General features: G+C 35.0%; 1 pseudogene; it reads left to right on the top strand.

Moving 5' to 3' along the window:
- Positions 1–2658: 2658 nt before the first annotated feature.
- Positions 2659–24546, top strand: part of LOC118995745 (uncharacterized) — an 87853-nt pseudogene continuing 65965 nt past the window's right edge.

Below are 24546 nucleotides of genomic sequence, written 5' to 3'. Positions count from 1 at the left end.
TAAAAAGCAATGTATTTATATATTTTGCAATGATCACACAGAAACAAAAATTAGACATACAATACTATTTACATAACCCCCAAAAGGAAACACACATAATGATAACAAAATATATACAGGACCTATGTGCTAAAAATTACAAAATACTGTTGAAAGAATAAGATGGCAAAAATGAGGAAATATATTGTATTAATCATAGTTTCTGCATAATGAGTATATCAGTTCTGTCCCATCATAATTTTAATATTATGTAAATATTGATAATATTATTCTAAAATTAATATAAAAATCAAAGTAACTACAATCACTGATATATTTGAAAATAAAAATGTGGGAGAAATGACTCTAAATTTTAATATTTATAATATAGCTGCAGTACCCAACAGTGTGATATTTGTAGATAAATAAACCCATAGATCAATGGAACATAATAAAGAACTCAGAAATAGATATAAGTATGGGCAACTAATTTTACACTATGGTGCAAAAGGAATTCAAAGAAAGAAGGATTGCCTTTTCAACAAATGGTGCTAGAACAATAAAATAACTATATTGAAAAAAAAGAGAAAAAGGATGGGTGGGAGGGGAGCAGAGGATAAGGGAAGAGAAAAGTGAAAAGAAGAGAAAGGGGTAGGAGCTCCTACACTTTATTACAGATGGATGGAAGTGGAGAGCATTATGCTAAGTGAAATAAGCCAGGCAGTGAGGGACAAATACCATATGATCTCACCTGTAACTGGAACATGATCAACAAAAGAAAAAAACAAACAAAATATAACCAGAGATATTAAAACTATGAACAATCTAACAATAGCCAGAGGAGAGGTGAGAGAGGACAGTGGGAAGAAGGGTTTTCAGGAACTACTGTAAAGGACACATGGACATAACCAAGAGGGAGAGTGGAAGCAAGGGAGGGAGGTGGGTTTGGCTGGGGTTGTGTGGAGAGTGGTGGGAAGAAAAAGCAGACAACTGTAATTGAACAACAATAGGTAATTAAAAAAGAGAGAGAAGAGGAAAGAAAAATGACTTTAACATAAATTTCATAACATTAATAAAATTAATTCAAAACGAATTATAAATTTAAATGTAAAACATAAAATAGAAAACTAATAAAAATAGGAGAAAATATTGCTAAACGTGTTATCTTTTAATTTTTAGAGAGAGGGGAGGGAGGGAGAAAGAGAGAGAGAAACATCAATGTATGAGAGAAACACGGATTGGCTGTTTTTAGCACAACCTGGCCCACAACCCTGGCATGTTCCCTGGTGAGGAATTGAACCAGCAACCTTTTGTGTTGCAGGCTGGTGCTCAGTTTATTTAGCCACACTAGCCAGGGCAAGGAGAAAATCTTAATGACTGGGATTTGTGAGGAGTTCTTAGCCATGACACCATCAATACAATCCATAAATAAAAACCATGATAAGTCACCTTTCAATTTTTAAGATATTTTCTATTAAAGACTTGTAGCTTGGATATATAGAAAATTATTAAAACTCAACAGTTTTCTAAAAATGAAATATTCCTTTTGAATTATATTAGCAGAAGTATTTTTATCCATATTAAAAATTACCAAAAAGTATATTTTGTAACCTTGCATTTTCCAAGAGCAACTAACATTGTTTCAACTTATATTAATTGACATCACCGTTGATAAGTTATACATTTGAATAACCTAATAAATGAATTTGTAGAGAAGAAAATAAGAAAATCTTATCATCAATCAAAGTATTACATTAATACAAGACATTATAATTTATTATATTTAAAATATAACATGAAATGTTGCTTTGCAATTTTATGTTTATAAAATTATTTATAAAATATGTTTATTTTATCTTATAAAATATATTTTATAAGAAATGAAATGTTTTAAAGAAAAAATATTTAGGTAAAATATGACAGAAGTTAAAAAGAGATAATATATTCTTCCTAACTTATCAGGGAATGATTAGTGAAGCTAGAAGAACTAGAATTGTGTTGAGATGGGAAGATATTTGATGTTAGAAAAATGGGAGCAAATGTATGAACATCTGCCAATATTATGGGCAGAATTACAGGTTTCATTAAAAAAAAGGTAGGGAAAGTAAAATCAGAAAGGTGATTTGGAGTAAAATCATGGGGTTCCTGGAAAAAGTCAATTTCTTTTGGTCTTTGTTCTGTACACAATGGGAATTCAATAGAGATATTCTACATTATACTATTTTTAGATCAATGATTCAGAAAAATTCATTTGGTAAGTCTGTGCATAATGAATTAAAAGGCATACAGATTAAAATTGGCTCAACAATTAGTAAGCAATTTTGATCCTTTATAGATAATGGTTGAAGATTTTAAACCATGATGTTGGGTGTAATGATAAATTAAAGATGAATGAAACAAGAAAATAAGCTATGGGAAAGGAAAGAATGACAAAGTATTGTATTTCTTTTTTCTAAGTACAAAGGAGTAGAAATATCTCTGATACTCTGAATCTCTGCCCCATTAAGAGTAGTTAAAAACACATGATTGAAGGAAATAGTATTGTAAAACAATAAAAAAATAAGTGTATAGTGATGAAATGAAAGCAGTAAGTATGCACTGATCTTTTAAAGATTGAAGGAGAAGGAATGGAGAGAGAGAGGGGTGGGGATCACAGGGATTGTTTCAGACAACCTAGGAATGAAGGGGACTGGAGAAGAGAGCGAGCTGAGGAAGCTTGGAGCTGGAGAGATTCAAGTCACCCTGATGGTAAGGACAGAGATGACCAATGATAGGAGAGAGATGATCTCCATGATCCAAGGGAAAGATGGAATGGCAGAGATCCCAGGGTCTCTGACAGTTTGTCAAAGCATGAAGCAAGTTCCTGGAGACATGCTGATGACAGGAAAGATGACCTGGCAGAAGAGCAGGATACCCCTGGTTGTGTTTCTTCTCCAGCTCTTTGAAGAGTTGGAGAAAGAGACTGAGACCAAGAAAAAGAAGGGGAAAAAGAGAAAGCCTCATGGAGAGCTGAGAAGGGTAAGGAATCTCTCTATTACACTAAAAATGACACTGACGAAGATGGATGGACAACAGCACAACCTTAAGTCTCAGAATAATGGATTCAAACTCATGTCTTGCATAGGTTTGATCACATTCAAGGCTTATCATACTTATGTTTCAACTAATCTAAACTGGATCCGTTAATGTTGTCTCACCATAACACAAAAAGCATGAACCTTTTAATCTTATATAATAGACAGCATGCCACAGAAGGCTCGAAAACCATGCCATTTTCTGAAACTTAAGGTGTTGCATTATTTAATCAGTGACTTGGTTACAAAAAAGGAAACTAAAAAAATAATTTAATATGTGAAAAAAAGAGAGAATGAATGGTTGCAGAGTTGACTAATTTTATCCAGATTTTATCAGGATAGCAGAGAATTAAATAAGTTAGAAAAGTGAGTGAAAAAATTTCATTGGAGATGTAGAGAATGAAATGCCAAGGAGGAAGTGATATTAAAATCAAAACTCTTAAGAGGAAAGATAGTTTCCAAGACAGAGCAGAGTGATTTGCCTTGGAGAAAAAAATGATAAATATTCTACTGAGATCACGAAAAAGGATGAAAAGAAGTGAAGATACAATAAATTTTTTTAGAGAGAGGGTGGAAAGTGAGTTGTTACCAAAATGTGTAATGTTATCAAACAAGTGTGGAATTAGTTTGTCTGACAAAGCTGTACATGTGTAGTGGAGTGCACAAAAAGTTAGAAAAGGTTTAAAATAAGTTCTCTGGGGAAAAAACTGGTATTTATATGGGTGGGTGTATACAGGGGTTTAGCACAAATAATGCCCCTTTTTAAATTACAAAATCATAAGCATGCAATTCTGTAACACAACAATATCACACTCAAGCATGCCATATGGTATTTTAGGTGAAATGTTCAAATTAAAGCTATACATTATTACATCCATATTATTGCCCTACAAACCACACTCAAGCAGATGTTCCTTCTGCCAGATCCTGTATGTGCGTGTACACACACACACACACACACACACATATATACACATACACATATTTTGTTCAAAGGAAAATACCACATATTTTCATCTGTTGTAGAACACCTGAGAGCCTAACGTATTGCAAAGAATCCATGATAGATTCAAGATGAAATGGTTAGCATGGAATTATATTTTTGTTTTTCTATCCCTACTTTTAAATACAATTCAAATGTAAAAGTCCCACTAAAAAATCAACAAGAAACTGAAAATTTGAATGGTATTTGAAACCAGTTATGAGGCATACTTTCCAATGAATCTTCCATTTAAAGAGCCCTTGAGAAGGTGTTATCCTTGCATAATTTCCGAGGAATCAGTAATACCTTGTGAAACTCCTTCTCATCCTGATATTCTGAGTCCCAGTAAATTCTTTGGTAACACTGGAAATAAATTCTGAGAGCTTGCCTCCATATATTGAATTTGATTTCATATCAATTTCCCTAGAGATCTTTTGTAATTCAATATAAATGGACTTTGTCTGGCCAAATTATAGGTTCCAAATAAATGAGCTACTGATGATGTATCTGTATATTATTTCGTTTTGGTTTACCCTCATAAATAACCTTGTGGTCTCTGTACCTCCATATTAGAGAACTAGCAATAACAGTAAAGTAGTTAAATTGCTTTGTTGCTTTTCATTTCTCAGATACTTTCCACAGAATCCGTTTAGTTTGTTTTCATTTAGAAAAAAGGTAAAAAATGCTATAAAAATACAGATATAATGAAATAATAAAAGAAAAATAGGTAAGTTGAAAACTCTAATCTAATGACACATTTTCCCATTGTTATATATAGCTCTATCTATTTGTCTTTGCAAAAAGAATGTCATCTGTCAGATACTTGCCTTTTATTATGCAAGGACATTTTCTCAAGACTGAAAATATGTAAATCAGTAACAGAGCCTACAAGAACATTACTGAAATGTCTATGTCTAGGTGTCTTAATCTTTCCAATATTGTTTCCAAAGAGAAACAGACTGTTACATAAATTACATGGCTAAGTTCCATAATATGTGTAAGAAAATATTTTTCTTTCACTTATTAAACAAATAAAATACGTAGTTGGCAATACTTGGTTATATTTATAAAAGCCACATTAGGTTCAGTTTACAAGTATATATATATACTTGTAATATATATACTTGCAATATGTATATATATATATATATATATATATATATATATATACTTGTAGTCATGGTAATTTTCTGTAAATTTCCTTTCTCATAAATGTTTCAGTGTTAATTTTTGTACTGACCTTATGAAATTCAATGGAAAATATTAGTTGATTTTCATTATCTGGAAGGAATTTTTATAACATTGGCATAATTTCATAATTGTTTTGTATAACTCACTTGTAGGTCCAAGTAGCCATGAAGTTTTCTTTGTGAGTTTTTATAAAACAAATTTGATTTCCTAAATAATTACAAATTTAATCTAATGTAACAGTTTCACCTGTCATCAAATTTAGTTGTGTAATTTATAATATCATTTCAGTAATAATCCTAACACTTAACATATGCTATTTAATTTCTGGTATTGCTATTCCTATTATATTTTCTTTTTTATTAATGTGATATATCTTTTAGCTGTTTTTATTAAATTCTATAAATCATATATGAAAAATTATAGTGCATATATAATATACTTACAGATAATGTTACTTTCCTTTAATACAATTTACTTCTGCAATTGGCTAGGCTAAATGTCCTAGAAATATCAAATCTACATAATTCCATTCAGGGACTTAAAGAATTTATAGTTGGGTGACAATCCACTGGTTTTAATCCTTTTCCTACTTACCCTCTTTACTAAGATATAGGCCTTTGGAATCTCAACACAAAACCTGTGTGAGTATAGGAAACCATCTCTGACAGATTGTAAGCTTTCACATTGGCCATTTGATCCTCGAGACAGTTGAAAACACTGTTCATTTTCTTTCATGAATTTCACAATTAGTGGTCACCTTAAGAGGTAAAAGGGTAACATATATCATACCCATTTACCTGGGTTCCTCATTCTGTAAATGTTGGTCCCATAATTACTCATTTATTTCTAATGCATTTAAATTAAGGCTATGTATTCCTTTTTTTCAGTTTTTATTTGCAAATTATCATCAAATAGAAATTTGTTCTGAAAAATTCTGTAAGCTCTTTGCCAGAAACTATCGTCTTCTTGAATACAAAGTATCTGTGAGAAGGTGAACACTGAAGACAAGGAACAAAACAAACAGAAAGAAAAAAAAAACTGGTAGAAACAGAGATGAAACAGGAAAACATTAAGTAAATTATAAATACAATCCACAGATTAGATATGTGTATTCAAGAAAAAAATTATAAAGGAATAACATTTAGAAAACACAAAAGTATTCCTGAGAAGTAAAAATATATATGAGCACTAATAAAAATAGTTGAAAGATATGTCGATAAAATATCTAAAAAATTGAATAGATACAAATGAAAATTAGGAGAAAAAGAGAATACACAGTTTTAAAAATATAGCACATACTAATAACAAAATATCTAGGAGGAAAAAATAGAAGACACAAGGAGAGACATAATTAGAATTAAGTGGAAAATAAAGTAAATTTGAGAGTGAGGACTTACTGAATTGAGTACTCAGGATATGTGTTTTAAAAAGGCCCATAAAATATCTTTCTAATTAGAGAAAAATAAATGTATTCTGAGATAAAGTAAAATAATTAAGATTAAGAAGCTACCATTTATAAGCATGAAAGTGAAAAGTATAAGAAAATTTAAACAACAATCTCAATATTTTAAAACAATAAAACAAAATTTTATTGTTAAGTGAATTGTCAACCAAGAATGAAAGTAGACTAAATACAAATTTTAGACATGACATCTCTCTAAAAAATATGTATTGTATATGTATCCTTTGTTAAGAAGTTACTTAAGGATGTGATCAAAAAACCCCAAGAGATTAACAATTATTTCTTTTAAAGTAGAGATTGTATAAAAAGCAACAAATAAACAAACAAAAAATTGAAAATCAAATTTAGGTGAAAGACAATTGAAAATTTCAGAACAATGAATAAATGCATGTTCTGAAAATAGTGTAGCTTATAATAGAGGCTTTGAATGGAGCAGGAAGACAAAGACATGTAGGAAAACAATTACATTTAAGAAAGTAAATTAGAGCTAATAAGTACCTGTTTTGCCTCATCAAAATTCCAAATTATTAAAATTTATAAAATGTACATGACAATCTTGTAGCATTAAAATCACAAATCCTCAATCTATGAGTATGGGTACTCTCCATCAAATTGTCTCTGATGCTGTTTATAACAAAGTAAGCACTGCAGACAGAAGATAACTATGGGGGGAACAACACAATTGTGGAGTGAGAATGAGAAAAAAGACCAGGTATCATCACTGAAACCAAACATGAGCAGAATTTCAAAATGAAATGTGTAGTAAACATTGATTCACAGCAACCAAGGTCAGACTATCAGTTGTGATGGAATGTTGAAGAAATAGCCATTGGTCAGCTCTTGGGAACTAAGCTCCTAGAATATTCTGTCTGAGAAGAGCATTTTAGCGTGTCTGAAATCTGGAGCCAGGATGCTCCAGTTTGTCCAGGTAGTACATACTAACACATAATTTATAACCAACAGCTCTTTTCTTTTAAGGTGTCTACAGGTTGAAAAACTGAGGTCAGTCAATTATACACTATATGCCTAAATTACTCTGTCAAACAAATAAACAAACAAACAAGAAACAACAAAATAAAACTTTTAAATGCTGCAGTACACAGGTGCTTGCCTAGTTGGCAATACTTTGCACCTGTTGACACAGGTCATCACAGGGAAGTCAAGCATGTGCTATGTGATTTCACTGGACAGACACCTGGAAACTGCCTGGCTTCCTCAGGATTATTGCCAAAAATGTCTTTTCTCTTTGTTCATTTTGTCTGCATCTTTCAGCTTTTAGAAATAAGCCATGACTGGGACTTCCGGCCAAGATGGAGGAGTAGGTAAAAACACTGTGCCCCCTCCCACAACTAAATTTAAAGACAGCTAAGTTTTAGAAACAAAAAACGCAGCCAAAACAGTGAAAATTGAACTGTACGGAAGTCCGACAACAAACCACCCAGCCAGACTTCATGACAAACCAGTGACTGGGTGGCCCAGCCCTGGTGAACACCTAAGGCTCCTCCCCTCAAACATAACAGGTGCGAACAGACCAAACCTTATGACTCAAGAATAGCTCAAAGCCCCAGAGCCTATGATTCTAAGTGACCAAGAAATAGCCAGCCTTTCAGATGCACAATTCAAAACACTGGTGATCAGGATGCTCACAGAATTGGTTGATTTTAGCCACAAATTAGAGGAACATGTGAAGGCTAAACTGATTGAAATGAAGGGAAATGCACAGGAAACCAATAGTGATGGAAAGGAAACTGGGACTCAAATCAAGGGAGTGGACCAGAAGGAAGAAAGAAACAACCAAACACAAAAGAAGGAAGAAACAAGAATTCAAAAAAATGAGGAGAGGCTTAGGAACCTCCAGGACATCTTTAAACGTTCCAACATCCAAATTATAGGGGTACCAGAAGGGGAAGAGGAACATCCATGAGTGTAAAACTTATTTAAACAAATAATAAAGGAGAACTTCCCCAGTCTGGCAAAGGAAATAGACTTCCAGGAAATCCAGGAAGCTCAGAGAGTCCCAAAGAAGTTGGACCCAAGAAGGAACACACTAAGGCACATCATAATTACATTAGCCAAGATTAAAATGAAGGAGAGAATCCTAGAAGCAGCAAGAGATAAGGGAACAGTCACCTACAAAGGAGTTCCCATCAGACTGTCAGTGGATTTCTCAAAAGAGACCTTACAGGCAAAAAGGGGTTGGAAAGAAATATTCCAAGTCATGAAATCCAAAGACCTACAGCCAAGATTGCTCTATCCAGCAAAGCTTTCATTTAGAATGGAAGGGCAGATAAAGTGCTTCTCAGATAAGGTTAAATTCAAGGAGTTCAACATCACCAAGCCCCTATTATATGAAATGTTAAAGGGACTTATCTAAGAAAAAGAAGATAAAAAATATGAACAGTGAAAGGACAGCAAACTCACAGTTATTAACAAGCACACCTAAAACAAAAGCAAACTAAGAGGACAGCTAGATAGGGAGCGGAACCATAGAAATGGAGATCACATGGAGGGTTAGCAACAGGGGAGTGGAAGGAGGAGAAGGGGGGAGAAGGTACAGAGAATAAGTAGCATAGACGATAGGTAGAAAATAGACAGGGGAGAGGGCAGGAATACTATGGGAAATACAGAATCTAAAGAACTTGTGACACATGGACATGAATGAAAGGGGGAGGGCGGGGGAGGGGTGTGCAGGGTGGAGGGGAGTAAAGGGGGGGGGAATGGGACAACTGTAATGGCATAATCAATAAAATATATTTTAAAAAAGAAATAAGCCATGACCATGAGGATAATGGTAAGTAACTCTAGGGAATTAAAGTCTGGGGATGATTTGTGAAAAGTTGGATGTTATCTGGGTTCCTTTCTGGCTCTGATGTTGTGGGCTGGGAGCCCAGCTTGAGGTTTAGATGACATACTTCTCAGGGGGAACACTCTGGCAGCTGAAATACCCCTGTGGGATTTCAGCTACTGCCAGTGGGATCTCAGCCATCGCTCTTGTGTCTCCTTTGCTTCTCCTACCAGTTTCATGTAGTGAAGTGATTTCTTCTGTCTGTCTGTGGTTATAAGGCTTCTCTACAACTAGTGTTTAATTGGGTATTCAGGATGATTTTTCTATAATTTAGTTGTAATTCCAGCTTGGTCCTGGGGGTAATGTAGCTTTCACTTACTCCTCTGCCTCTTGGCTCTCTCATGTTTAAAAGCACAAGAGAGAGTAAGGGTAAAATTAGTGGATGTACAAAAGGGAATAAAAATTCTCAGAAATAATCGAGAAATCCAGAAACTAGTAAGTTTGGAAGAGTAACTAAACTTTCCTCTCACTCCAAACAGTAGAAACTCAAGTTTGGAAATAGTTAAATGAACAAAATATCAATAAACTCAGCTTTGTAGAAAGAATGAAACAAAAGTATTATAAAATTAACAATGGATTAATCGAATTAGTTGTTATGACACCAATATATTTATTTATTTATTGTAACATAAATGGTTCATCAGAAAAACTAAACATGACAATCTCCCATCAAATCTGTGAGGCCCATTTTAGTTGATCAAAAAAAGTATGTAGACAAGAACACAAAGAAATTGTTCCAAAAAAACCCCATACAATTCTATATAAAAATAACTGCCAGAGAATTAAACATTTAAAAAGAAAAGAAAAGAAAATTAATTTGTAAGAGGTTTGCAATATAAAAGACCATAGGCATAAACTTAAGAAAGTAATTTTTCAGGATTCAAGGTGAACTGATAGTGTCTCCAAACTTCTACTGGCCCTAATCACCATGAGAAAAAAAAAGTGAAATTAATTTTTACATTGATCACTTTGGGTAGGATCATAGAGCAATAATGGAATGATGACCTACATGTGTTATTCTCCCTAATGGGATTGCTTTTATGAGTGCTTCCTGTTCCATCATTATGTATTAATTTCCTTTAGGTCAGTAGAAAAATTGAATCTTTAGTATATACTGTGTTTTCAATAAAGATGATCCCTCTCAGCCTCTTGAGGCAGATAGGGAAGTTGAGGCTTCAACCCAGGAATAGATCTCAGGGCTAAAACAAAAGGTCAGAAAAGTCAACACAAAGGGACTCTCATTGGCCAAAAAATATTTTTAATTTTAATATATTTTGTTGATTATTCCATTAAAGTTGTCCATTTTTCTCCCCTTTATTTCCATCCTCCCTGCACCCACCCTCCCACAAGCATTCCCCCACCTTAGTTCATGTCCATGGGTCATACATATAAGTTCTTTGGCTTCTTCATTTCCTATACTATTCTTAACCTTCCCCTGTCTATTTTCTACCTACCATGTATGCTTTTTATTACCTGTAACTTTCCCCCCATTCTCCCTCCTCTCCCTCCACGCTGATAACCCTCCAAATTATCTCCATCCCTGTGATTCTGTTCCTGCTCTAGTTGTTTGCTTAGTTTGTTTTATTTTTGTTGTTTTAGGTTCAGTTGTTGATAGTTGTGAGTTTGTTGTCATTTTAATGTTCATAGTTTTGATCATCTTCTTTTTCTTAGTGAAGTTTCTTTAACATTTCATATGCTAAGGACTTGGTGATGATGAACTCCTTTAACTTTACCTTATCTGGGAAGCACTTTATCTGCCTTTCCATTGTAAATGATAGCTTTGCTGGATAGAGTAATTTTGGATGTAGGTCCTTACCTTTCATAGCTTTGAACACTTCTTTCCAGCCCCTTCTTGTCTCCAAGGTTTCTTTTGAGAAATTAGCTGATAATCTTATGGGAACTCCTTTGTAGGTAACTGTCTCCTATCCTCTTGCTGCTGTTAAGATTCTCTCCTCTTTAATCTTGGGTAATTTAATTATGATGTGCTTTGGTATGAACGTCCTTGAGTCCAACTTGTTTGACACTCTCTGAGCTTCTTGGACTTTCAGGAAGTCTATTTCTTGTGCCAGCTTAGGGAAATTCTCCTTCATTGTGTCTTAGAATAAGTTTTAATTTTCTTGTTCTTCTTCTCCTTCTGGCAGCCCTAGGATTTGGATGTTAGAACATTTAAAATTGCCCCAGAATTTCCTAAGCCTCTCCTCATTTTTTTTTAATTCTTATTTCTTTATTCTGTTCTGGTTGAATGTTTATTTCTTCCTTTTGGTCCAAACCATTGATTTAATTCCCAGTTTTTCTTCTCATCACTGTTGGTTTCTTGCACATTTTTCTTTTTTTCATTTTTCACAGCCTTCACTTTTTCCTCTATTTTGTGACCATGCTCAACCATTTCTGTGAGCATCTTAATTACCAGTATTTTGAACTATGCATCTGATAGGTTGGCTATCTCTTCATCACTTAATTGTGTTTTTCTGGAGCTTTGATCTGTTCTTTCATTTGGGCCAGATATTTTTTTGTCTCAGTGCCCCTGTTACACAGTAAGAGACAGAGCTTGAAGTATTCACCAGAGTGTGGCAAGCCATGTTGCTGTGTTGTGGCACCATATGTTGAGGGGTGGTGGGACCAAGAAGGAACAATGCCACTTGCTCTGTTCTTGGACAGCTTTTGGTCACTTCCTCAGCTACCCACAAGCAAATTGGGCCTTTCTGGTGCTGATTCCCAGGTGGGTAGGTTTGTGTACCTTCTTGGATTCTGTGGTCTCTCCGATGAATTCTTCTATGAGGCTGGGAGTTTTTCCTGACACCTCAACCCCCATAGATTTTTTCAATCAGAAGTTTTGAGGCGTTATTTCCCTGCACTGGAACCCTGGGTTATGTGGTCTGTCTCATTCCCCAGTTCTTCCTCCTTGTTTATCTGCACACAGATGCAGGACCTCTCTGTCCAGTCCTCCAATGCATCCTTGATTCAGGTTCTCTATGTCCTGGCTCCCTTTCTCCACCCCTTCTACTAGTCTTGGTGAATATTTCTTCTTTATTTCTTGGTTGTTAGACTTACATACATTCAATTTTCTGGCATTTCTGGTTATTTTTTTGCTTTTAAATTTGTTGTTGTCCTTCTTTTGGTTGTACAAGGAGGCAAAGTATATCTACTTATGCCTCCATCTTGGCCGAAAGTCAGAAATTAGCATAATTGGCCAAAAATTCATACTTGCATAAAAATCATCACAAAGATCAGTAAATTAAACCTAAAGCAGTATAATATAGATTCTTAAGTTAGATACATGAAAAATGACAGTAATGAAAACTTGAGACAGTTGATTAAATAGTATCCTTTGTAGAATATTTGCAATTGCAAGTTTAAAGTTATTTTTCCATTAAAAATAGTAATAGAGCAATAATAACAGAAATGTATTATTATCTTTCACAAGTCTAAAAGTAGACTATGCCTCACTGAGCAGTTCTTACTTGAAGTCCCTCATTTAGTTTCAGTCAAATAATATGGGTTGGAGCTAGAGTCATGTGGAGACTAGGTTGTTGCTTGCTCTGAGAAAAATAAAAGGCTGAGGAAATATTTCTCCATCTCTATTTGGTCATTCATAAACTGTCTCTAACATGGCAGCATCAGAGTAGCTAGATCCTTATAAAGTGGCTCAGGTTTCTCTACGTACATATACTGAGAGAAGGGCAGGAGAATGACATACTGTTTTTTTATTATCTGGATTCAGAAGTCATAAAGCAGCACTTTTGAAATCAGTCATGGTGGTAGTATTTATACTATGAAAACTGATAAATGCACCAGGTACTATAGCCTTCCCATATCCATGTAGAGTTAGTTTTAATCCTTTATCAGCACCATAGATGGAAGTTATGGAAGATTATCTATCATCTATCATATAAATTTTTGTATATGTGCAAGTATATATTTGTGTGTATATATGTACATCTTATATATATGTGTATATACAATATATATGAAGAGACCACAAAGCACAAAATTTATAAAATTGTGTACTTATTCTTACAGGCTTAAACTTCAGTCACCTTCAAAGTAGTGTCCATTTGATGCAATACATCTATCAAGACATTTTTTTATTGCTTAAAACAGTCTTTGAGCTTGTCACTTTTGATGCCTTTTAGTCCTTCTGCCATTTTTTATTTTGTCTCTTTCACATTACCAAAACTTTTCTTTCTGAGGACTTCTTTCATCCAGAAAACAAAAAAGTCATCAGGGTGACATCAGGTAAATAAGAAGGGTGGGGCATGGGGTCATGCCATTTGTGATAAAAAACTGCTGAACAGTCAGCGTGGTGAGGTCAGGTACGCTCATAAATCACCCATCATGAAATGGATAACTTAGTTGAATGAGTTTTCAACAAAATTTACTGAAACCAAATACAGGTTCTCACAATGACAGCTGGTACACAGTTGCAGATGGGTTCCTAGAACACTCATTTAGTAGGGGAAGCCTACAGTATCAGGGGCCCACCTTCCTGAAGATAATTATGTTTTGGGGGGTCCCTCTTGAAAAGTACATGTTGACTCAAAAATTTTTCCTTAGAAGAGGTGTTTCTACTTTGCATGAAAAGTTTGGCAAACCATTTATGGATTTGATTTGGGAAACATGCAAATGTTTTACCTGAAAACAAAATAAAATTTAAATTAAATTTCTAAAATTTAATACATGCTTTAAAAAAAAAACTTGTGCATGTACTGAGTGGTTAAATTACAAAGAAAAGTTATTTCAATTAACTTTGTAATCTAGAAATTTGGTGGCAGGTCTATAGTGGATCATATCCAAGCACAGAAAAATAAAACTGTAAAAGTACTTAAATTATTTCTGGTTAAAATATTAACATAATGAAAACAAAAAATATATATGCAAATATAACTCATTATGAACTGTTTTTTGAAAATAGTATATGTCTTCATTATTTCTGTTGGAAAACAATACATAGGCAGAATTATGGTCTGAATTGTATTCTCCTATATGTTGGAGCCCTATCCCCCAGTACCCAAGAAGGTGACTATATTTGGAACTATGGTGTTTAAAGAGGTTACTAAGGCTAAATAGAGTCTGATGGATGGGCCTGAATACAATGTGACTGATATCCCTACAAAAAAAGGAAATTTGGACCCACAAAGAGATACCAGGGGTGTACTTGCAAAAGGATGATTCTATGACAAAGCATTAAGACGTAGGCCATTCGCAAAGAAAACCCAACCCTGCTGGAAACTTAGTCTTGTACTTCCAATCTTCAAAACCGTGACAAAATAAATCTCTGCTCTTGAAGCCACCAGTCTGTTGTATGTTGTTATGGCAACCCTCATCATACAACCAGTAACAGTGATGACTCACAGTGCTGAGGTTATGGTCACAGAATCCTGTTTTCCCCTTGCAAAGTGAACAAAGATTCTTTGAGAAAACAACTAGTTCCAGGCCCCAGCAACAAAATTCAAGATAAGCCTGATATAACTGCTCTTAACAATGAGCAAAATCCTGCCCAAATCTACTGGACTCATAATAAAAATATTTACTGCCCAACTTGAAGATGCACCCTCAGTCAAAAGATATGTATGTGATGCCAAGAAAACAAGTGAACAAACAAACAAAACAAAAAATCTTCAATAAATTAAAATAAATCTGTTGTTTCCTAATGATTAAAAGTAAAATAAATTAATTAATTAAATTAAAAATTTAAAAATCCTCTGGTTACTTTTGGATTATGCTTGTAAATTAACTCATCACTAAAATTTTCTTTTATTAAATAAAACAAAATGTTATTGTCCTTTGCTGATATAAACTGAATCACATAATAAGCAAATAGTTGAAGAACAAATGTTTTCCCTTTATAAGTATAATCTCCATAGATATAGCCCAGGTAGTAAATTTTTAACAAATATTAAACTCTGCCCTTTTTCCTCCTTGGAAATAAAAGGTCTAGCTTGCTAATGAAACAGCAACAACAAAGAGTCAGATATTCTGTTCTATCCAATAAAAGAACATAACAGAACTCATGAAGTTTTCTGGCTAAAAAAAAAAAGTAACAAAAATAATAAAAATTACTTAACAAAAATTAATAAAAGTTAATTCCAAAGCCGTTCAAGCCTGTATATTTGATTGCCAGGAAAAACAAGGGTCAGAAGAACATAATGGAATGCAGTGTAACAATACAATCACTCTGAATTTCAGTGAGGATAAGCAAGGTAGTTTCTCAACAAATTTCAAGGTCACAAAAATGAGAGAGATCATGTGGGTTACTTTCAGATAAAAAAAATGTAAGAAACATATTAAACACCTTAACTTCTGTACGTTGTAGTCTTTATCTGGAACTTGAGTTGACCCAACAAATCTAAGTAAATATAAAATATTCAGGGAATTTTAAACACTGATAAGATATTATTAATAGTAAGAAATAGTTCTTGGTTATATTTTCAATAAGATTTTTCCTTTTAGTAATATGTAAAGCAATATGCACAAATGAAAGTCAAATCTGTTCCTTGTTGTTATGCTGTCTCTCATTAATTATAGCTTAGTTTCCTCTGTGTTTGGTAATTTTATTATGAATTAATATTGGCTTTTTTAACATGATAAAAGCTTGGATTTAAGTTTTTTTTTTTTTTTCAGTTAATGACTGTACATTTGCTTCTAAATAAAAGGGCATACCAAAATTCTGGTACCTCATTCATTTAATTGCATGGCTTAGCTTTTTTGTTATTGTTGTTATTATAAAGTACTCAATCATTATATTAGAGTGTTGGCATGGTTATAAGTCCCCATAGAATATAATTAATATTATAAATGCTTTTTACTCCTACAACTGAAGAGCCAGACATTCTCTTTGCCGACACTCCACATTCTCTCTGCCACCTGCTAGACTTTTCTAAGCTCACCGTATGGTTATTCTTTGTGTCCAAATATTATTTGTGATCTAAGCTTGATCTCTGCAATTTCTCTAAATCCAAAGTATAATTTTTCATTCCCTCAGGAAAGGAAATAGAATCCAAAATTCTGTGTAAACAGAGACTTGGGACAGGTGTTGAGCATTATTGAAGAAAGACATGTGCAAGTGCTGAGAATTCATATGCATGACCTTCTTCAATGAACATTTGCACTGACTCATAATACTTTTCTTTGTTGTCTAATGTCTTCACTCACCTACCTCAGTAATTAGCCATATTCATCACAAATATTCATAATATTCCTTTATAACTTCCACCACCTTTAATTTCATTCAAAGTTATCATCACTTATCTCCTTTATATTATTAAGAAGTTTATGCATGAAGACCTTCAGTCCAAACTCTGAATCTTACAAACTTATTTCTATCTCACCTAAGTTTTCATTTCCCTCAATCTTAAAGTCAAGCTCAAGGTCAATCTTTTTTATGTCTTTATTCAATGCACTACTTTCTTATATTTATTTTAGACTACTATACAATTTGAACTTGAACTCCACTACTTTGTCTGTGCTACCTCTCCATAAACTTATGTCCATGTCCACCAATTATTTCCTCACTTCCTTTTAATATAGTTATGATTCTGATTCAGTCTATTCTGGTCTCTGGATTCTTATTCTATCAGTTCCTCTTTCTGCTAAACCTTAAGCTTGACACCTTGAATTTCCCTTTATGAAAACCTCTTACCCTAGGAGTATGAATAAACTCTTACTCAACTCCCCACCCCCACACACACACATACACTCCCTCTTTCTCAAAAACAGAGCATCACTCATTTCATTCTTAGCTTCAATTTGTTGATGTTTCTTTTACGTTGCTGGTAAGTTTTGCCAAACATAGTAAGCAGTTACCGATGTCTCTTCCTCACTGAATGCTCCCTGCAACCCCGAGTGAATTATGACACAGATCCTCACACTACTACTAAAATGGTTTTGAACAATCACTAATGATTTTTTAAAAATTAAATTAAACAAGCATTTTTGATCTAGACTTATTTGAATACAGTATTCAACCCTGTTGTTATAATTACTTTAAATGTATGCTTTTTCCCTTACTTTTATTTTGAACTATATCAATTCATAACGCCTGTTTCTGTGACTTTGTTCTTACCACTAAGAAGTGTTACTAGATGATTCTCCATGATTTTCTTATGTTTGTGCATGGCATGTAAGAAGAGGCACTAACAGATTTTCTTCAAGGTTATATCTTTGTGTGGTTGGCAAAGTAATGGTCCCTCCAAGCTGTTCCACATCCCACTTGAATCTCTAGGACCTACAAATATATTCTGTCACATGACAGTTTATCTGACTTACTGTAACTTTACACAAACTCACACACACACATACTCACACATATGAAGATCCTTCCGTTACAAGGAATGTGTGTAATTAAAATTCAAGACACTCGGGATCTATGATGATGTAATGAGAGTCAGCACAGTGTAAGAGTAACTCAATACTTGAGCATCCTTCTGTTTCAAGGTTTTTGACAGACTTGAAAATGTTGTCAAATTATTATCCTGGGCTTTTAACTGCAAGGTTTTTAGCTTTGGGGAGGCTTTAGTGGGAATAGTCAACCATCATCACTGATCATTGAAGAAAATAAAACTATGAAGCTTAAGTTAAAAAGTAAAATTGATTTTTAAAGAGCATGAAGAAAACCATTCTATCCACTAAGAATTTTCAGACTGAGAAAAATGCTTTAGAAACCAATGCTTAAAAAGACTCAGGCATTTCAGAGCAAGAATGAGAAAATGGTTGAAAGATCTAGAATTGAATGCTCCAAGGAAACATTAAACTTGCAATTCTATGCAAATATATTTTAGCTCTTCCTCTTTTAGCAGACACTGAAAGACAGTTTTTTTTTTTTACAGTGGCTTTTAAAGTGAAACATCAAGGTTAATTTCCTCCAGATTTCTCAACAATGAAAACCCTAAGGGTAACAGTTAAAAATAAATAAGTAAATAAATACTTTTTCTAGCAGATTTTATTCATATCTTTTTTGGGAGCATCAGCAATCAAATATCACAGCCTTATAAAAATTAGTTATTCATTTAAACAAAATACCTTGAGAATATATGATATTCCTGATATAGTTCAAGTTCCTGGGAATACATAAGTATTAAAAAAAGCAAACTCCTGCTATTCATGAAGCTTATATTTTATCAGACAAAAGTAGAAACAAAACACAACTAAATGCATACCATTGCTGATGATGATTGGTGCGTTAGTGTCAATAGGGGCTCTTGGTCCTTGACTTTGTGCATGAAAGATTTCACAACATGAGTCCAGGTAATTTTTTTTAATCCTCACCTGAGGACATCCTTTTTTTATTGGTCTTAGAGAGAGGAATGGGCAGGGAAAGAGAGAGAGAGAGAAAGAGAGAGAGACATCAATATGAGGGAGAAACATTGATTGGCTGCCTCTGTATGTGCCCAAACTGGGAATCGTATGCCCCCAAATGGGATCAAACCAGCAACCCAGGCATGTGCCCTGACTGTGAATTGAACATGCAACCTCTCAGTTTTGGGACAATGCTCCAAGCAATTAAGCCACACTGGCCAGGGCAGATCCAGGTGATTTTGAAACTGTTTATTAAAGTTGGGGATAGTGAAACAAAGAAGGGGCTGAATGTAGAAGAGGCAAGATCATAGCAACAAGAGTGAACCTAGGCGGAGTTGCCTTGGCCCTTTGGATAGGTGAGGAAGAGTTGAGTCTAGATGTGGATGCCTTGGACCTTTAGAAAGGGAAACACAGAGGCAGATTAAGTGAGCCAGCTGGGCTTTGTGGACTCAGGAAATAAGTTATTAAGGCAAAAGATGGGCCCTTGGAGAAAGAAAGCAAAGATATGTGCCTTAGGAAAGAAGAGGGAAAGGCTCAGGCATGCTCTAGAGCAGAAGTGTCAAACTCATTTTCACTGGGGGCCGCATCAGCCTTGCAGTTGCCTTCAAAGGGCCCAAGGTAATTTTAGGACTATGTAAATGTAACTACTCCTTAACTAGTGGCAAGGAGCTCTACATTCGGCCCTTTGAAGGCAACTTCAAGGCTGATGTGGCCCCCATTGAAAATGAGTTTGACACTCCTTCTCTAGAAAAAGCAGACACTGGGTCCTTTGCAGTAAGGGTTTTTATCTGTTTTCTAAAGGCAGGAATTTTAGGGGCAGTTTCAGGGGAGTATCTCAATAAAATATTAATTGGCTTTTCAGGTCTGTCCTTTCAGGGTCCTGGTCTCTACTGATTGGTGGGTACTAGGGTAAAGGGTCATTAGTCACTGCTTCTGGTACTGATTTTGGTCAAGGCACTGCTTTATCTGGTTTTCCTGCTTTTCTGGGCCTGCAGCTGAAACACAGTTGAGGCCCAGATGTTATCTCTCCTTTGACCAAAACTCTATCCCTCTGGTCAACAGACCTGAGGCTTTGTTCTTAAGATTATCTGGTGCAGATCAGTATCCCATTGTCCTGAGGGCTTAATGCTTCAGGGAATGGTCCTGCCAGCACAGGGGAGAGGCAGGCAGGTGAGTCTGGGTGCTGGTTGGGCCAGTTTGAAACAGCTGCCTCAGCTTCAGCATCCACTTGCCAAGGAATTTTTCTGTTTTCTTACTCTTCTGCCTCATATGAAATAAAATAAAACATTGTAATGCAACAATGAGCAGTTGGTTACAGCAGGTTAAAGGAATGAGGTACCCTAGCAACAAATGACTGGTAAAACACTTCAGTAGCTCAAAAGAAAGCTCTTTCTCAAATCTCCAGACAGAAAGTATCCTCATGTTCTTTCCCATGAGGTAATAAACATGTGTTTCAAGACACAAAGTTTATGGTAACACTGTTAACTTAGAAAGGAAATTATAACAGACATGTGTTAAAAATAACAAGGAAAATGTTAATTTAAGGCGACTGCAATAAGGGAGACATTAATGCAATAGGGGAGAGTGACTGAACTCAACTTGGCTGAAATAAAGGAGAAGAGCATATTTAAACTCTGAAGTCAGCTGATAAAAAGTAAGGGAGATCATTAGAGGGAAGGTTGGTCAAGGTCATAAAGTCACCCTCAGCAGAAATCAGGAGATAGAAGTACCATCTTTCTTGATGATTACATTCCAAATATATTCCAATTTTTTCAGATATATAATAGATTTCTAGGTTGTAGAAGATTTACGTTTAAAGGCAGAGGAAATATTTCTAACTCCAACTTTTCTATAGTAAATGCTCTCAGAAAAGGGCGGTCAAGAGCCTTCAGTCAGGAAGAAACCTGTTCCGTAAAGCTGAAGGGAACATTAAGGCTTTCTAGATCATTACGAAGCAAAATATTACTAATGTATTCTGTAACATAGTCCATCTACCTCCCACAGTGAATATTTACCATAGGGAGTGTTGCTCTTTTATCTCTCCTGTCCTGACAACTTGCAACACAAAAGAAGAAAAGTTGATGTCTATGTAGGTCATTAGAAATGATGACCAAATCAGGAGTCAACTGGAACCCTATCATAACTTATGCCATAAACCTATGATAATTAAGTTTATAATAAATGCACCTCTAATTTGGTCTTCTAAAAATCCTGGACACTGTTTTTAAAACACAAAAGATTTCACAATGATTAAAATATTGATCAGTCCTTTAGTGAGAGTTTAAGCTATCACTCAGCATTATCACCTTAGATCAATTATTTTTATTAGTCTAGTTATTTATTGCTTTATATCCTTCAAAGTTGAATTACTCTAAAGTTTCTTAGAAAGGAATTTCTATTAGAAGCTTTGGTTGGTTCAGAAAATCCTTCACATAATTATTAAGAGCCTCCAGGAATGTTATTTTAGATTGACTCAGACTCCTAAACCAGCTCCTAAAATCCTCTCAGAAGATAGCAAAGCACAGGGCTGGCAAAGCAGGCCCAGGGCTTATCAAGCCATCACACACGTTGTTGTCACCAAATATTACTGGGATCCATTCACTCAAAAATATTTTGTGTCCCATGAGCCTGCTGTAGGTTATATTCTGCCATCAAATACAAGTTCATCCCACAAAGTTTTCTATAATCTTCCTCTGCCAACCTTACTAAGGGCAATTTTGGTAATCTATAGCAATCAAATAATATCCCAAATCTTATTTCAATGCTATTCTAATTTAATCTCCATTCTTATTAAATTATTTCTATCTACATTTATATTTGATACAATCAAAGGAGAAAACCAAACTTTGGCATTATTCATACAGTCGTGTACCTGCCACGTACCTGTCATGACAAGGTATCATTGCGGGTGCTGACCCCAAAAAGTACAGAAACTCTACTGGTCGGATTTCTTTGCCCTATATTTTCTGCTGGTAGTGTTTCTCTCAGCTTATTTGAAAATTAATCAGAATGGTACGCAGCCCATTATAAAGCACAACCTGATGGTTAACTGTTCTTGGCTACCAGGAAGTTGAGTCACCTGGATACAAAGCATCATTTTATTCCCCAACATCACCCAAGTGTGATATTTAGGCAGACTTCATAAATCAGCAGAAACCTAATTTTCCTTCTCTGGCAGTGACAAGTTGCCACAAGGTTTTCTTCTCACCATCAGCTGTTAGTACCAAATCTGAAAGAAACAGTGGACAAGGTTATTCTCTAGATCTGAAATCCTCTTGAAAAAATGACAATATTGATCTCATTTCTAGAATTCTGACACACTATAAGTATTCCTCTTGTATTCAGGATCTTCTGTTTTCACTCATCATATCTTTGACACAAACCTCTCCTCTTGCTCAGGCTTTCTCCCCTGATTCAGCTGTGCTCCTTGCCTGTAGATGAGATAAGGCAGAAAACTAACACCTATGATCAGACCCACTGGAGGTGGATGCCAATGGAGTTGACCAATAAAAAAAAAACAAAAAACACACGATTGTCTGTTTATGGTGATAGATCTGCAGTCACAGTTAACCCCAATTTTCCTCTATTGGGTGAAGTGATGAAACATTGTACAGTGCATTTAGGAGAAAGACTTGTCAAATATAATGGCATAGACAGTGTGTTTTGTTCAGACAAAATCAAAGAAATATTTTTTTGCAGTGGAAAAGAAAATAAAAAGTTCTGTAATTGTATCCCTTCAATCCTCATTCTTATGCTTGATCTTTGAAACCTTTCCAGTCAAGTTCCTAGTTTACTTCCTTTCACACTCAATATGTGGACATGATCATTTAAATGATTAATATATAGTGTTAAGCATTTTCATCATGTATTTTAAGTAGCAAGTGCTTCAATTATTCATTTTAAATTTAAATGAGATCAGAGTTCTGAGGGTGTGGCCACAATATAATATGTCCTTGTACTATTTTCTTGCCCCTTTTTTGATACATTCGTAACAGCAAAGTATGTTATATGATTAGAAGAAATAGATTCATGTAGTCTAAATTGATAGAGAATTTTCTCTCTCAAATGTTAAATTAATTTGTATTGTCCAAAGCAGCCTTTGTTATAAGTAAAGCACAGAGTAGAATAAGTGTTAATCCCAACCATAATTTGTAGGACCCTGGGGCTATTGGTATAAGTCCGACACAGTCTACTTGGTAGATAACGTAGGGCTAGTAGGGATATTTTCCTCAAATCATTTTCAAGTGAGTTCTTCCCACTTAAAGGGTGGAGTTTCTTTTTCTTATATCAGTTTCATAAGGCATCAGGGTAATTTTTGTTCTCTCTGCCTGTCATTGTATGCTGTGAGTCCCTGCATTTTTTATATTTCTTAAACCTACAGAGAAAGACTTAGAGATCTGAACAAGGCATTTGCCTTAGCATCCAACTCCCTTTCTGAGCTTGCAACAAATTTTTGGTTTTGATTGTCTGTTGTATAGTTATGTGTGTGTGTGCTCAGACACAGTTGTCTACACAAACCACTTTAATTCTTTTTATAAATTCCCACAGAAAATTCCATTACTGAGAACCCCATAGAATGATATTTTTTATTGTCTAGTCATCCAGGATTCCATTTGCCTGTCCTTACTGCAAGGTGACTAGCTACTGCCTGACAGTCTATAAGTATTCAAATAGTGCCCTAACCACCCAAACTTAACTTCTCTTCTGCGAAATAAACAACTCCCAGCTCTGACCTTCTGTCACAAGATTTTATCATCTGCAGGTTATGTTGCAGATGGTTTCCAACCAACAATAAAATCCTCAATTGAGAACCAGAAAGTCTGTTTTACCTCAGTTGAGAAGAATCATATTGTCCAGCTAACATAGCAATGGGAGCAGAAAAGTCCTTGTAGTGTCGTACAGCCAGTCCTACGGGCAGCGACTTAACCTGCTCTTGAACAGTGATGGATCCTTTAAACTCTCCCTGCTTAGTGTGCCCAGCAGCAGCCTACTTCCATCCTATGAGTAATCTTTGCTGTGCCTCCTCTTTTCTATTTGACTACCTCTTATGTCACCACATTCAGTACTTCTGCCTCCCTAATTATCCAATGCTCTTTTATGATTAGGGCAGTTTTCACCAATATCTTACAACAAGGTAGTGAATGTCTATTTAATTGGTTGTGAAAAGCAACCGTGCAGGGAGCCTTTGAATATAGATATCTCAGGAATTTCACAAGTTGGACTGACACTTGAATTTTAGTTAGGCTCATGGATCCCTATTTGTAGTACTAGTGACTACAGTTCTTAACTCTTTCTGAGCTTTTTCCTCAGAGGAAAGTCATGTTTCCTCAAGGAGGTACTTTGGCACACTCTAAACTCTTACCAAGTGCAAGTCCTGCCTCACTAGATTACAGCAAGTCAAGTATTTGCAGAGCAAAACAAAAATGGTCTACTAAATTCCGATCAGGAATAATGCCATATAGGTTTGCCAGACGAAATACATTATTTATCCCATGCACTATGGCATACTTGCACTAAAGAAGTGTGTGGCTTTTTTTCAGTTGAAGTTTGTATTTAACTGGGCTCCTGCATTTTATTTGCTAAATCTGGCAACACTAACCTCGTGCTGGATGGACTCCAAATTTGTATGGAAATAAAAGCATTAGCCTTGGGACCTGCTGTCCCCATTGGCTTTTTGTACTTCCTGCAGAACGTACCCCATATCAAGTACAGCTAAATC

Source organism: Sturnira hondurensis, unplaced genomic scaffold (assembly GCF_014824575.4).
Source record: "Sturnira hondurensis isolate 20B ecotype Veracruz unplaced genomic scaffold, ASM1482457v3 Scaffold0010428, whole genome shotgun sequence".
In the NCBI taxonomy this organism is placed as follows: Eukaryota; Metazoa; Chordata; class Mammalia; order Chiroptera; family Phyllostomidae; genus Sturnira; species Sturnira hondurensis.
The sequence above is the reverse complement of the archived record's forward strand: the minus strand, read 5'-3'. Positions and strand labels throughout refer to the sequence as shown.